The 17,155-nt window shown below is 39.5% G+C and overlaps 1 protein-coding gene across 3 annotated transcripts in view; it reads right to left on the reverse strand.

The window, feature by feature from the left end:
* palld (palladin, cytoskeletal associated protein) overlaps positions 1-17,155 on the reverse strand; it is a 68,346-nt gene that overhangs the window by 47,294 nt on the left and 3,897 nt on the right. The window lies entirely within an intron of this gene.

Genomic DNA, 17,155 nt, shown 5'->3' on the forward strand with positions numbered 1-17,155 from the left:
TAAAAAAAGTGAATAGTTATGTGTCAGTTAGAATAATTGTTTTAGCTGCTCCCTTATTACATTATAAAGACTTGGGAGAACAATTAAATGAAAACAAAAATTACTTAATTCTGATTGTGTAGGGTTAGCGTTGGAGTTAAGTTCATCACAAATGATGGCTTAGAATTGAGAGGGTTAAAGCCTGACTTAAAGCTGTAATTGTTCAGAAATTTTAATCATACTAACAAGATTGCATTCATCTTAAAATTTATTTAATGCAATAGTAGATCTTACCAGTCTTATTGGTAGTTTTCCCACCACTTTGGTGCAGGGTGAAACACTAACAATTACATTGACATCAAATGTCATTGTCTACAGAGAATAAATCCTACCAATTTTATTTAACGTCTGATTTGTCCTCTTGCAGCGCCTGTAAGTTGACAGCTTTGGTTTTTAGGTCAGTTTATCACAACTACTATTTGATGGATTAATTCTTGATGCATGCTCAATCATCCAGGCAAGTAAATCCCAAAAGGTTGATTCTGTTCATCTGGACGTCTCGTTTTCAGTGGGAGAAACATTTCGTCACTCATCCAAGTGACTTCTTCAGTCCCAGCTGACTGCTGGTTTCCCCAAACTTATAAAGAGAAACCAAACAACCTTTGGTGGAGCGTATGGCACAATACAGAAGAGCTAACTCATCAGGCCAGTACTCTGCTGTCTATTTACAACTACAGGCCACTGGACACTCTTCAATGATGAGGATGTACACATCCTGGACAGGGAGGGACGCTGGTTTGAGCGGGGCGTGAAGGAGGCCATTTACGTAAAAAGGGAAAGACTATCTCTGAATCGAGGAGGGGGCCTAAGGGTACATCTTTCACCATCCTACAGTGCTGTGATTGCAGCCATTTCCCAACTCGGGGATTGGTACTCATGGCCACTGATCAATGGTCTTTGATCAATGATCAATTGTGTGAGACTGAAGAAGTCACTTGGATGACTGACAAAACGTTTCTCCCACTGAAAATGCTACGTCCAGATGAACAGACTCAACATTTTGGGATGGATTGATATTTTTTCCCCAACAAAAACACTTTTTCTTTTTTTCAATATTCTAAATTAGGATCTACAGAGCAACAAAAATCAGACTGTTGATGTGTAAAGTAATTGTGATGACATTAGAATCCGTAAACTGAGATTTGTTGATTCTGGAAGCTCAAATTGGTGAAACTCTTGCCATCTTTACCAAAGCCTGTGTCACACCCATTTGACGGGTTACACGTATCACTCAATTCTCTTTTATTTATTTATGTCTTCAAGTCTATCTGTATTGTATTTTGGCAGTAAGGACAGCTTGAGAGGTGAAGCAACAGCTAAAACTGCAATCAGCTAACTGATCTGCTTCCACACACCTTGAATCTGGTTATTTGCTGCCCGACAGGTGTGTTGAAATTGCATGTAGACTGTGTTTCATAGACAATCTGGCAACTTGAGTAACACTAGACAAATATAAAACATGTGGATATGCATGCGCATGTATTCCAGTTATTCATTATAAAGTTTGAGGTTTGTGCAAATTACAGGACTTTCCCAGGAAAAAAGCAAAAAGGGGAGGGTGCCAGGAGACTGTCTTAAAATGTGGGAGAAACCTAGAAAAACTGGGATTGTGGGCAAGCATGAACTTATCATCATAGTATTGTTGCTGTGAGAGTGTTCACATACAGTACTCAAGTTAGCATTTAGCTAGCTAGGTATAACCCAACAGTGCAGCTGGTATAGTTATATACTGTTAATCCTGTTGTAATCCTGTTAAATCCAGAATTGAATTCAAAATCCTGCTCCTCACATACAAGGTCTTAAATAATCAGGGCCCATCTTATCTTAATGACCTTGTAGTACCATATCACCCTATTAGAGCACTGCACGCCTACTTGTTGTTCCTAGAGTATTTAAAAGTAGTTTCGGGAGACAGACACTATCTCTAATTTTAAGATTAGGCTTAAAACCTTCCTTTTTGCTAAAGCATATAGTTAGGGCTGGACCAGGTGACCCTGAATCCTCCCTTAGTTATGCTGCAATAGGCGTAGGCTGCCGGGGGATTCCCATGATGCATTGAGTTTTTCCTTTCCAGTCACCTTTCTCACTCACTATGTGTTAATAGACATCTCTGCATTGAATCGTATCTGTTATTAATCTCTGTCTCTCTTCCACAGCATGTCTTTATCCTGTCTTCTTTCTCTCACCCCAACCGGTCGCAGCAGATGGCCCCGCCCCTCCCTGAGCCTGGTTCTGCCGGAGGTTTCTTCCTGTTAAAAGGGAGTTTTTCCTTCCCACTGTCGCCAAAGTACTTGCTCAAAGGGGGTCATATGATTATAGGGTTTTTCTCTGAGGTGACTGCTGTTGTGATTTGGCTCTATATAAATAAAATTGAATTGAATTAAAAAATCAAAACCTCAAAGAAATTCTTTATCTTTCCTCATCTAAAATAGGATTTGGCATCTTTCAGGTCATTGTGTTGGGCAAGGTGACAGTTTTAAGCTAAAGTGCTGTTGCCAACTTGGCAGCAGTGGGGAGGAAGAACTCCCTTGAGAGGACTGTTGTTCTGAATTGGTGCTATATAGATAAATATTACTAAACTGAACTAAATTAAATTGACATTAACGCTAACATTCACCTTATTGCAGTGACAAATGTGTGAGAATGAGGCATGTTGTATAAAGTAAATATAAGTAAATCAAATGTACTGATCATGTAAATACTTATGTGAGGCCATAACTTGTGAAATATTTATTCAGTTTATTGTTGGAGGGCTATTTTCAAGTAGTCAAAAAAAGTGTTTGTATATAATTGAAGCTGAGAAGGAGGCAATAATTTTAAATGACATTCAGATTTGTTAAAGGATTTCTCAGAAACTCAGTGTTTATGCTTTAGTCAAAGCCAAAGTGAATGATCATCTTCTATCTTACAGCCTTTTTGTTTGAGTATTGTCATCTGGACTACAAAATAAGCACAACAGCTCAGTTTAAACGTTTTCCTGCGTGACTGAAGAACATGCATGTCTTGATTAAAGATGATACATGGAGAAACCGAGCTTTACAAAGAAGCAAAGGGCCTCTGTTGATGGAGCCTGGTTAATGATGGCACAGCATCAGGGGTCAAAGTTCACCGGAATATTCCAGCTAGAAGACAGCTGCAGTTGACAGTCAAAGCTCTGACCGGATGAAACGAATGATATTTTTCTCCAAGGAATTTTAGCCAAGTCCATTAACTGGCATTGTCCACTGCAAGAGAGCAGAGCTCAGTGTGGCTGCGCCAAGCAGGCAAATGGTTCAGTCTGAATCATCATTGTGAAATTCATACTGTGGGTAGCAGGAATAATAGATACTGAATGCTAACTGCATTTGTCAGTGCAGTAATTAATTGTTATAGTGACTGACGCGTGTGTCTGTTTGTGCGTGTTTACACATTCTGCTGAAATAGTGACGGACATTTGGAGCAGCTGAGCTACAAATGCACACACCTCAGCACTCAGGGGGATACACCCCCCCACACACACACACCCACACATACTAACACATATTACATCTAATTTTTTAAAGTGAGTAGTGTCCCTAGAAAAAAATATGGATTGATATATACATGAATGAACTTATTCATTCATTCACATACAAAATCCGCAGTTTATCATGTGTTGTTTCAGAAAGCTACATTACTATTTTATTCAGTAAAAAGTTAGAAGTGTTCGTCTAGAAAACCCAAATTCTGATGAGTCTGTTACCCTTATTACAGTGATGTTCAATGAGGCTGAAGATCAAATCAAAGAAATTCATCACACAAGCTTGACTTCCATTTAATTGTAGCGACAGATGGCATCAAGGTTGTTTTTCAGACTTACCTGAGCTGCTGTGCTGTTCCCAGTTAGATAAATCAAACTTACACAGATTCCCTTGATCTTGAAGTTTTCACACAGTGCTTCTCCTCCTGACAGCGTGACACACACTGACACTCTCACACCAGGACAGCCACTCGGAGTCACGCAGTCATACAGACACACACACAACACTCGGGCTGAGCGGAGGGCTGAGAGGGAGGGAGCAACCCAGGCTGCCAAATTCCACACAAGACAGAAGAGCAGAAAAAATACATTTAAGACTCATTTAAAACACAAAAACTGCTTCACAGTTGGCCACATTGGATTCATTCATATAATTCCAGTGGTTGGTTGAAATGTCTCCATGTTTTTGTGTTCTCTACACCAAGGATAAATCCTACCCAAACCAATCAAACTCTCTGCCACTCTAAAGCCTTCAAAGCTGGATGCAGGTAAACTTCCTCTGATGAGAAACATTTTGTGGCCTAAAAGGATTTTAACAAGTAAACCCAGTCTTTTTTTGTTGTGTATTTCTGGACTCTGTCACCCAAACAAAGAGCAAAACTTCTGCTCCTATACAGATCCCAGCCACAGTCTGCTGACCATCAAAAACACCACAGAGAGCACTGGGTTTAAGCCAAATGACCCTGCCACCATGGAAACCTCTGGGCCTCTGATCTGTGACTGCAGGAAGAGGGATATCATCAAAATAAAAGATGACAGTGCTGCAATACACACTACAGTGTGCCCCAAAAAGAGAGGACACTAACTATACTGACCATTACTTAATAAATCCCACATGCCAGAACTAAGCAGGCCACTTAAAAAGCCTTGTTAGGCCTGAACAAAAATAACTTGGATAAGTGAGGATCCAAATAGACCACTTTGAGTTGGCATCACCTGGCAAGTACAAGACAGATGGCTGTGGCTACTGCAAGCAGTGTGGGTACGTCATGATTTGTACACACCCATGCCGACACATACACACAATGAGACCATAATAATCTCAAATGCTCCTAGCTTCAAATTCACCTAGTTTGGCAAACATAAATGTGGTACTGGTGGTTTGTTTAGAGTCAGCAGATTTATGTCTGATGCACTATCCACGGCAGAATGAAAGGGTGCGGTGTGCTTCGCTCTCTGCGGGGGCTCCACTCAGGCTTCAAGGCAGGCTGAACTTGTGATATTTTGGTCGCTGCCAGAAAGAGCCTACCAGTAGGACGTGGCAGGTGGGCTTGTTTGTGGTGCTTGTTACGAAGATGGTCTGCTCCTTACATGTTTACATATGAAATTTTACCAGATTACATGCAAATATACAATGAAAAGAACCTTGCCGGGAGACTGCATATATATAAATATATCTTATCAACGTTATAGTATCAGTATTTTCATATTGGAAATGTTTTCTTATGGTTTATAGCGTTAGAAAAGCAAGACAGAGGACTAGAGCCTTTAGCTGTCAGGCTCCTTGGTTTGGGTTCACGACAGTCACCCTCTCTGTACTTAAGGGAACATACTAGCAACCACAGTAAAGATTCACACTTATATAACTGGACAAGAGGGGAAAAAAAGCTTTTTAAATTACATTTTGTGACAAAATTGCCCAAGTTTTGAAACAGTTTTTTTTAGACTTGAGAGATACTAATCTGAACATTTTATGGCCCAGTAACTACTGCAACTAAAGATATGAATTTCTCACCATTCATTTAGACAGGGGTTCCAAAATAACTGCCCAAACTCAATCCAAAATAGCTGCTAGTTTACAAAAGTTGCTTCTGGAAAGACTGTGTTAATGGCTAGGGCTGGATTTGGTGACTCAAAACCATCTCCTAGTTGGCTGCTATAGACACAGGTAGCTTTATCTAACCCTTAACTTAAAGAAAATGGTGTTTTTCCAAGGTTTTTGGATTAATGTAGAGAATAAACCTTTAAGGGAAAAAAAAGCTTATGACGTAGATTTTTTTATAAATTAATATAACTTTCACAAACACATTTAGCTACTTGTTAACAAATGGCTTCGCAGGTAATGGCTTCAAAATTCAGAGTGGGATATCACTGGGTTATAAAGTGTAAAAAAAACCTCTAACCAAAAACCCATTAAGAAGAAACGCTGACTGTTTAACGGTTTAACTTTTATCACTTCAACAGCAAAGATGAGACATTAAGGAACTAAAAGCTCAAAAAAGTATCTAGGACTCATTCCTGATCTACTCTCGTCTGGTAGAAGATCTCCCATGATGCACTGAGCATCTCCATCCTGCTTTCCTCTCTTTTACTCCCCATGGATTTATATGCAGGAATTCCACATCATTAGTTTTTTGTCATTTCTCTCTCCTAGTCTGTCCGACCCTTCGTGCTCCAAGTTGTTTTTTTCCTCGCTCATTGGTATCACTGAGCTTCGCTCATTGGTATCACTGAGCTTCGCTCTATGACGTTGTAGCATCTTTACAGTACCTTGAGGTAACAGTTGCTGTGATTTGGCATTATATAAGTAAAACTGAAAGAACTGAATGTCCTGTCCCTCTTGCACAACCTGTCATTATGTGGTTTGTGAAGGAACTTGTTCTAATTTGTAGTGATAAAACCTGAAAAGCACTGTTCTTCCCCCTAAGTGACTATAAAACCTGGGTTAATGAGAAGACCGGGTTTTACAGTCTCTGGATGTTCCCATTAATTACTAGGTATCTGACAATAGCCCTCGCAGACCCACTGCTATTGTCTTACTGTATAGATGGCAAGAAATTAAGTCAACAACATAGCAGGCTGTATTTATAAACATCATATTATAAATCTCACATTATAAACATACAAACACAGGTTAACAAAGACACAAGGAAAAGCTTCCACACAAATCAGGAAATGTTAAATAATTTCCCATTCCTACCACAAACAACCAAACATGCGTATGCATTAAATCAGAGACTCACTTAGACATTACGTCCTGTTTAAAGAGGTCTTGAAAGGGTCAGTTGACATCACAAAAATGGAGGCCATGCTGCCATAGCAACTCCTGTTTTTGCTCCAAGGAGACCAAATGACACTAACAAAAACAGAGGCTATGTCCTCTCATGATGTCATACTGTGATTGCAATAAATCGTCCAAACTTTCAAATAAATCCAGTATGAAAACCAACAAAAGTTACTTCCGGAAGAGCCTAAAAATTAAACATATCAGTCATAAAAAATGAATGAGTACACATAATTCAGGAGCAGCATGTTGCCTGTACTTACAGGAAGTGGATCAGATGTCTAATTGGCCAGTTGTTATTGAGGTTACATATGTTTATGGCTTTTTCACATTTTTTTCTAAAACTAGTTATGGGTTAAAGTTACATTAATTGCGACTGGTGCGGTTCTGGAATTAAGGAAGTTAAGCAAAGTATTTTCTCATGCGTTGACACCTATGGGAGTGCTTCTGTTAGTGCCTGTGCCATACTAAATTTCATTGATTTACAGAAGTTCTTTCATAACCGCAACTACTTATCTCCAGCATCTGAGTAATTTCCGTTGAAGGCAAACCACGCAGTAGCCTGTGTCAGCACTAATTTTGGTATGTATCATATATTTCTGGGAACAACCATTAGATATAGTTAATACCATATTCAAAGTACACTGACCAGATGTGTTGTCATAAGTGTGGTTAAACAATGAGTCACCTACTGCAGTAGTTAAATCTTTTTTATCTAATGCCCCTACAGCAGCACTGTGAGATGGGCCATAGAAAGTATAAGATGGATGTAGCTCCTCAGTCTGAAAAGTGGAGCTAGTGTGGAAGTGCATTAAACCCGCATTGTTTTTAATAGCCAGCGGGAGGCATTTTAAGATTGTATAGAAGCCCTCAGCTCACTTTCTCTATGACCTCAGTAAACACTTTCTGTTTATGAGTTTATGGGCTTAGTTGTTAAAAATCAGGTCATATTGAATAAAACAAAGTTTATTTTGCAAATTATGGCTCTACTTAGTTTCCAGAAAGACAAAAAGGCAGGGGTGCTTTACAGTAAATGCTGGTTTCCAAATCAAATCCAACCCTCACTTGTCACTTCTTTTTTAAAACACCAAGATGGCAATGGACTCTGATAACCAGCGAGTGACATGATTCTGGTTACTGCCAGCTTTTAAATTCAGTCTATAATATGGGCCTAGGAACCCCTTTGGGAACACAACCTTTCAAGTTAAAATATACATGTTTGAATTAATGTTAAGTTAGATTAAGACTGTTGTCATTAATCAGTCAATTATGGTTAGGCCCCAGTCACACAGGCCTAAAGACTGACTAGTAACCCCCTGGCAACCTTCAGTTGCTAGGGAAAAATGTATATTCCCTTACCGGTTTTTCAAATTTTTGTTATTTCTATGGTTGCTAACAAATTGCCAAAAATCACCAAAAAACTGCCAACTACTCACTAACAGCCCTTTTCCTTGGACTTGGCTTTCAAAGAAGCGCACACACAGCTGATGGGCCTTTTCTTGACCCAGTCTGCGGCAGCAGGTCGTGTGGAGCAGAGAGTGAGGACCCAAAAGCTGACATTTGGGGGCAAAACTGGGTTTTAACAAAAAGCAGGCTGTTTATTAAGGCTGCATGAAAGCAAAAGGAGACTAAGGTAGTGGTAACTAAACTGGGCAAAACTAACACTAAGAACATAGAGGGAGAACTGACAAAGGAAGGAGGAAGACCGGGACGATGTGTACACTGAAGGATGATAAGGGAAGTGGAAACACATGGGAACACAACAAGAATGAATTAGACATAACGAGACGGGTAGCAAAACTGAACACGCTGAACACAGGATGGGAGACTGTCAAAATAAGATAGGAAGTACAAACACTGAGACCACGGCTAAGACCTGTGAACTTGACACAAGGAGGAACAAGGGAACAGGTAAGGGAGATGAAATACAGACAGAGGAAGCGTGAGGGAAACAGGAACACACAGAGAGAGGGAGAGGGAGCAAGAGACAAGATGGGCTGGGGAGACTACGGAGCCCCTAAAGACAGAACACAGAGATAAAGACTAAGACAGATGGGACAAACTTAAGCATGCATAGTTCAAACCCATTTTGTATGGCTATGTATCAAAATGGCTAATCTTTTATACTTTCTATAACTTTAACCCAGAGTTTGCAAATCTTTTTTGGAATTTTAATTACTTGTTTCAACTTTTTATTCTGACAAAAACATGTATTAGACATACAAGTATCTAACAGTTTCAAACTTTTTTAATATAGCTTTTTAAACTGCTTAAACATACTTGTTTCAAGCAATTTCAAGATTTCTTTCTTTATTTTCAATTATTGTCTTCTTACATATTTATTTATTTTGGGTGTCTGTTTTTTTCCTCTAACTATTAATTTTATTTTATTTTTTACTTGTTTATGTCAACTGAATTGATTTTTTTTTTTTTTTTCAAATTAATTGATGGAATTTGTCCACGTATCCCCCTGGCTTTTTTGAAAATATGCCCTATGATACTGGTTGGGAGTCACTGACTGACTGTACAGTTTCTTCTTTCACAAGAGTAACTCATAAAGTAAACCTCTGACCATCTGTAGACCAACTCAAGTAAATATACAAGAAATAATAAACAAATGATTCCTTTTTTACCACTCAGCCATGACCATGCAACAAAATTACAAACATACAAAAACATCAGCTTCCGTGACAAATCACCTTAGTATCACCCGCCATGAATATTTACAGCTCGAAAGCAAATTCTTAGCCACCCTGAGACACTCTGTGAGAGTGGAAGTATGAGGAAAGCTGATAAGATATTTCACAAACTGGATGCACATGAGTCAGAAGTGAAACACCCTGCAATTCTGCTGTGTTGAAAACTGAAAAAGAGTAGAAGACATTTGCCGGCGGAGCCAGTGGCTGAAGTTTTTGTCGACACGGTCTGAATGAACTCTGTAACCTTCTCTCCTCCCGATGAATTTATAGACTTAGATCTGAGCTCACATCAGTTGCACCGAGAGCCCGACATTAAACATCTTCCTCTTTTCCACCTCCCCTTTCCCTTGATATGAAACCAAATCCTGCAGACCCCCTGCTACAAGTGTCGCCCCCTATGATATCAATCTCAGGCTTAAACTGAAAAGGGTGGAGAGGCAGGGATATTTTATTCAAGTCACAGGAAAAAAACAAACATGGAGAGACGAAAGAACAAAGATGCATATCTTGAGTTTCTGTGTAAGACAGTTTAACATTCGCACAGCTGTTATCCTGTCACATGTACATGGGAAGGAAGACTTGAGCTTGTTTTTATGAGTCCCATTTGACCTCGTCTGCTCGTAAAACAGCCATCCCTGTGCAGACTGTTTTTCGCACAATACACTGCCAAGTGGACAGTACATGTACGCACATTTTACAGTTTAAAGTACCAGCAGAGTCTGCTGCTATATCTGTACACATAATAACACTTTAGATGCACAAACTCTTATAAAAGCACGCACTAAATTCCACCACTTCAATATTGTCGGCGATCCATAATTGAATCGGGCTCAACTTCAAACGCAGCTCTTTGGCAGCCACACAGGAATCCAACATCCAGGAAAAATAACAGCCTAAAATATCTCATCAAAAGGCAGATTACTGTAAGCTGAATCTAATGGCCATGCCTTATCAAGCATGATGAATAGCTGCGAGTCATTTAACAGGTGAACAGAGGAATGCAACCCGCTGCTTACTGTTCCACAGTCCAGCTGTGGAACAGACCCCGAGGCCCGGATGACTCAGAACTACAAATCTTACCTGAGAGCACAGACGCAGACAGCACCTAAGTGTCTAAGCAGAAAATGAAGTCCTTGTTACCGTCAGCAGACCTTTAGACCTGTCCCAAACGTGTGCAGTCAGTTTTGTTATATTATAGTGCAGGAGGAATTTTAAAGAATCAGAGGCTTAGTCTGAGTCTTCGTGTGTCACTGTCTATCGTAGACTTGATGGACTTGGTTAACGCTCATGGTAAGTGGATGCATGTTTAAAATGAGGTCAAGATGCCTGCTAACATTAAAGGAGGAATAGAAGCTTCGGTACAGAGTTTAGATTTATGGAGTGTCCTCTGCCCATCCTCCTGCTGAACTTGTCTTGGATTACCATCCTCCCGCCGTGCATGACTGCTGCCTTTGTCCACAACAGACATGCTTCATATTAAATCTGGTATTCCACTTCTTCAACTGTCACTGATCCACTTATATAACTCCCTACAAATCTCACTCCACTCTCTTCGCATGTCTTATTTAACCCTTTCTGCACTCATAGTTATTTTGGTGGTGATTTATTGACACTATTTAGGTTGCTCACATAATTGAAGCAGAATAAAAATATTCCTTCATTATTTTTTACAGTACATCATTCTATCAAATGATTTTTCATGGTATTTAAAGATTCACCTACAAAGCATAAAATGTGATTTCAACATGATGCTGAAAGTGAGCCCAGAATCCTCCTAGCCTTGTTTATGCTTTATGCACCAAACTATGATTATTAGATGTTCAACTTTTGGGTTAAAAGTTAGATGTCTAATGTTTACCACCCCTATTCCACTGACTCAGGTTCAGATTTGTGGTCAGTCTAGAACCGGTTGAACATGGGCTGTGTTCTCTAAATGGACAGAACTTAACTAACCCAACCACCAGCAGAAAGCTGAAGTGAATGTATGCATAATGTTTTAATTTGCTACCATTGATAAAACCAAGAGATAATTGCCTCTATAAGTATTTGGACCACTGCGCTAATGTACTTAATGCAGTACTTTTGTGAATTAAAGCTGAAACTCTGCACTTCAGTCACATTTTGATTCAGTCACTAATTCTAAAATCCACTGTGATGGAGTACAGATGCTTAAAAACAACTGCTTAGATGCTGAGAAACTTAAAAACAACTACCATTGTGCAAATTCTTATGGAATTAACTGTGTATTAAAAACACATGTTACAAGCAAGACAGACCTGGTATGTGTCCATGACTCAAGCAAGCATCTATAACTGGATTAAAAAGATATCTGTGAATTTCACGACTATTTGTCACAAGCAGTCGATGTCAGGAGCCTCCTAAATTCAGAAAAAAGTCTCACCTTGTTGTGTGAAATCTCACACTCTGTCTCTAAGCCAGTTGAGGGCCAGAGGTACCGTCTAAGCGTGAATACTGCTGACGTCCATCAGAATTGTTTTACTTCTGTTATTTCAACAAGTTCATGTACATAATCTGTATTAGCCCAGATTTGAAAATGGAAGAATTAGTGGAAAAAGGTGTGTATATAGTCTTCTATGTCTGTGATATAGATTACACGAAAGCTGCTTTGTCTATTTATGGTTGCAACACAAAACTCTCTGGCAGTCTGCACTGGACAAGCTCAAATGTTCTTGGGTCTTGAATACATCTTTGCACACATATAACGCATAGTCATGAACACAGTTCAGTTGTCAGTATGGTGAGAACAGAATAATACGTCAAACTGACGATCTCACATCAACTTGCAAGATCTCCATTCAGAAAAGGTAAAGTCCCACCTTCTTAAATGTTTTCATGTTTCAGGAATGTTGCCGTAAAATAGTTCCCGTATCGTATTAAGTTAGAGTCTTACAGCCACTCCAGGTTCTCTCATTATTTGGAGTTTAAATATGAATGACATCATGCTCTCCAAATGTTTTCTTAAAAAAGCGCAGGTATAAAAATACCAGTGCTTTTCCCTTTCCACTCCTCCTGCAGAGATCAAATGAGTCCACGAGGGAGAATTTAAAGTTATGGCTTTCCAGAAACAGGCCAAACAGTCAGCATTACAGCGGGACTACGTCATGAGTCAGCAGTGGGTCACCTGCTATGACCTCATTGCCAAGTCTGTTCCACAAAACATGGCAGGAAGGGCTACTGTAGCTGTTTGCTGGTATGATAACTACTTCTACAACAAGTAGCTGGTATCCCAGCCTTGAATCTTTCATGTATGTCTGCCAGAAAGTGTAAGAAATTCAGTGTCAAATGGAAAAAACAACAGCCGTGAAGCCAAATCCAGAAGTTTAGCTAAAAACAAACCAGACTCACTTTAATAATGACAAATGATGATGACCACCTTTTTCTTAACATGTAATAGTGCAGTCATTCTCCCGTTTTGTCACAAATGCTAAATTTAAATACCTGGGGGTGAGGGGACAAAAGACAAACTGTGGAAGAGAGATTAATAATGCCAGAGTTAAATAATAAAGTAACTTTTTGTACTTCTACTTCTAGGGTTACAGAGTTTGCAAATTTAAGTAACCAAAATATATTGAGGATGACACAGGAAACACAAGCATGTCAAACATCACAAATCCGAAACCAGTAATTTATATTTTAACACAGCTCACATATAACCTGACAGTGCAAACAAACCACCAGGGCGATTGTGGCTCAAAAGTTGGGAGTTCGCCTTGTAATCGGAAGGTTGCCGGTTCGAGCCCCGGCTTGCACAGTCTCGGTCGTTGTGTCCTCGGGCAAGACACTTCACCTACTGCCTACTGGTGTTGGCCAGAAAGGCCAATGGCGCGATATGGCAGTCTGCCCCAGGGCAGCTGTAGCTACAACTGTAGCTTGCCTCCACCAGTGTGTGAATGGGTAAATGGGTGGACGACTGGGTGTGTAAAGCCCAGGGGGACTAGTAAAAGCGCTATACAAATACAGGCCATTTACCATTAATAAAAAGAAAAATACTTTGTGGAATATTTTTTAATGTGAAAAGGTAACAGGAAGTAGAAAGAAGGCAACACCTTGTGTTTGTCAAGTTTGGCTGTGGGAGAATATACATTTTTTTATCAAGCGGTTTGGTTTCTGAACTGGACTGAAACATGACTATTTAAAAAGCGACTATCACAAAGATTGACTGAATCACAATTATATATGACTGAAAATAAAGCGACACATAGTAGGTCAACTTTCATAGATGCTTTTGTGAGTATTTGGCCTTTTATGCCTTGACAACAAATTCCCCATCATTCAATAAAGTTTTGCCTCTTCTTGACGTTGGAGTCTCTTCTTGATGCTGCCTAGTGTAGATGTCTTAGCCAAATTCTTCCACAGCCTCTCAGCTTCCAAAAGTTTCCCCTGCGGTTTTGTGTATTTGGCTGAAACCAAGACGCCAAGGCTGGTCTCTACCCTCGCATCTCTCCTCATTCAGCTCCAAGTGAAGTTTTGAAGTGCCTTGTTTGCACAGCAGGCAGTTAGAGTAATGACATGAAAGAGCAGCAAGACACGACACAATGGGAGATGGATTTTCTCTGTCACTTTTATAGTACACTGAAATAGCGAGACATCAGTCAGCAGCCACCTGCGGCGTGTTGGATGTTTCACACAATGAGACCTCACACTATCAATTTAGTGTTGAAATGCTCTCTTTAATAACACACAGGGGGCTTGGACAGACTGAATACATTGCCTAATTCTTCATGCCAAGAGCCAATCTTAACCCCCCCAAAACAGAGACTTGAACAAGCCAAAATGACCTCACACTGAAAAAATGTGCAGGTTCGCATGGATGTAACTAACATGCACACAAATACTAGAAATGCATCATTAAAAGCTGGGCATTACATAAAACACTGTGAGTGAGGAGACTGAGGGCATGCTGAAGAATACCAGGCACTCAGCACCGTAAGATTCTCTGACCGAGACGAATTGTGGTTGACCACAAAAGACCGCACCCAGAAACCAGGAATGCCTTCCAAAATGCTGGCATCAGCACATCCAGCACCAACTCATTAGCCTGAGAGAACGCGGAGGTGAAGAGGTGCATCACCTGCTCGAATTGGCAATTGCATCAAAGGCGCTGCCTGTGGGAAATGAACACTAAATAGAAACGAGGCATTTGAATTCAACCTTTCAGGAATCTTTTTTTTTTTTTTTTTAAACCTGTGCAACTATGCAACAGTAACCAAACATCAAAGAAATGCCTTCCAATACATTAAAAAAATCCTAAGTTTCATCAAAAAACTTTTCCTTTTTACTCTTTAACTCAGACGAGCAACAGTCTTTAGAGGCCATATAGTTCCATATGTTCATCACATATAACTAGACTTGCAGCACAAAAATCTTTGTCTTTGCAGTTTCACCTTTTAAGCAGCTGCTTAAATATCTTTCACACTTACAGATGACGCTGCATGTCTGTTTTGAATGGTAAACAACTTGCTGCCATCTAGTGTTCACATTCAGTATCCAGCACAGGAAGTGATAGCCCTTGTGCATAGATTATACTGACTGCTTCTCACTTCAAGAGCAAAAAATCAGTAAGAAAACCTGCTGCTAGGATCTGCACTCACCTGCAGAATTTTCCAACTTATTACGTCACAACAACAACTCAGTTTGTTTTCTACGGCACAAATATCATAATCTTTCTGTAATGTTACAGTAGAAAGGTAAGAGTGAAATAAGTCTGTTGTTTTCCACTCTTCTCAGCTTTATGTTTGTTGTATTTGTTATATAATGGAGCTACCGCCGGTGTGTCTGGACTCTCCTGTTTCCCTACACACTACCTTCATATTTCCCAAAAAGGTGTTAGGAGATGTAGAGTCTGGTGACTGAAAATGCCTAGTCATTGCATTGCCTGCATTCCAGTGCCTGGCTCATGACTATTTATACAGCCGCAGAGGAGGCCCCCCATATCCTACTGGGGAGATTCATATCTTGAGCATGGGGCTTTATAGCTTCTTGTTACACAAACACCTCAAATGAAATTACATACTCAAAAATCCCTTTAAGTTGACCTGTTATGTGTTCACTTATTTGGTATAATAAATATGCTGTTATAATACAGGATGCTCATATCAAACATGGAAAAGAGTTTGAAATAATAAGGTCAGTGTATATTTATGACAGTTTTTTTCTACTCTCTGATTTGTATGATGTCAGAGGGGATATCCATAATTTGGTCATCTCAGGCACATATTCAACCATCTGTTTATGAGATGCAGTCAATTAGAAGAAAGATAACTTAAAGGACGACAGGATAAAACAGCTTGTTTCAAACTGTTAATACATTTTTTAAGATACAGATAAGGAAAGATTAGGCTGGAAATAACTTAAGCAGAACCACAATTGGCTCTTTAGGATCAGGGATGTCAAGCGTGTACCCCAGGGGCCACAACTGGCCTACTGGATGGCTTTACAAAAACTAAAGCCATCATATTTGCAAAATATGAGAGGCGAATGACTCATACTGTATCAAATATGATGGTATTCCTGTTGCAGACGGATGGTATTTCTAGACCCCAAGTTGTTTGGATAATAAAGATGTAGAATATTATTGATATTTCATTCCACTTTAGATCATAACACCTTTTTTATCCTTTTGTAGATCCTGTCTGATCCATACATTTTAATGCTACATATAATGAGAACATCTGAATGTGGGAAAACAGGCACTGTTGAAATACTTATTTTTCTTAACTATTTGTTTTTTAAATGGATGATTCATTAAATACGGACAATGTTTTTGCCCATTTGACCCAATAATGATCAAATATAAGTCTGACAACCCTGCTTAAATTTTTTGTCATTAAGTGAAGTTGAAGTACAGTAATGCACAAGACATCCAGATTTTCAAGCTTCATGTAACCTTTGATAGCTTAATATAAGCAATAGAATGATTAAAAGAAGCACTTTGTGAAGTAAAAAATGTTTCTATCCAGTAGGTTAACAGAATCTTGAAGAAACTGTTCTAAAAATGTAAGTTTAATAGTTCAAATGTGAGAAAAGAAAAAGCTAAAGAATTAGAAGGATGTTGACGTTTCAAACAGACTTAAACTTTAATTACTTCAGGTATGTCTCTGTAGTAAACAGCAAATGTGTGGACTGAGATGTGAGAATGACTTATCCAGAAACAAGAGAGGAGTGTATTTTTAGTTTTCTGATGAACTGGTAACCAGGGGCCAGTGGTGCCGTCCTCTCAAGAGCAATAACAGTTCATCCAGGCGTAAATTAGCAGCGTCCCTGCTTCATCTGGCACAGGTACCAAAGGACAAATGTGCTTACACAGAGTGGAAGTCCCCCCTGGTTGTCAACACATCGGCAACTCGCACCCCTCGCTCACCTTATCTGTAACAGCCAGGCCAGTGAGGCTGGATCCTGACAGTTGGTCTGTTGAGCATCACTGACACTGTGATTTAGACGACAGTTATATAGAGGTCAGTGCATTCTTGAAACATACTGATTTAACATCTTAGGGTCTGTTTCGTTTTGAGTTCTCGTTCTCTGAGATTTCTACTTTTAAGATAATGAAATAGAGATAATAGGAATCTGTTTCGTTACACTCTGCAGCAGTTGCAGCAGAGTAGCAACACAGCT

The sequence above is a fragment of the Perissodus microlepis genome, chromosome 23 (assembly GCF_051167445.1).
Source record: "Perissodus microlepis isolate ML-2025 ecotype Zambia chromosome 23, ASM5116744v1, whole genome shotgun sequence".
Taxonomy (NCBI): Eukaryota; Metazoa; Chordata; class Actinopteri; order Cichliformes; family Cichlidae; genus Perissodus; species Perissodus microlepis.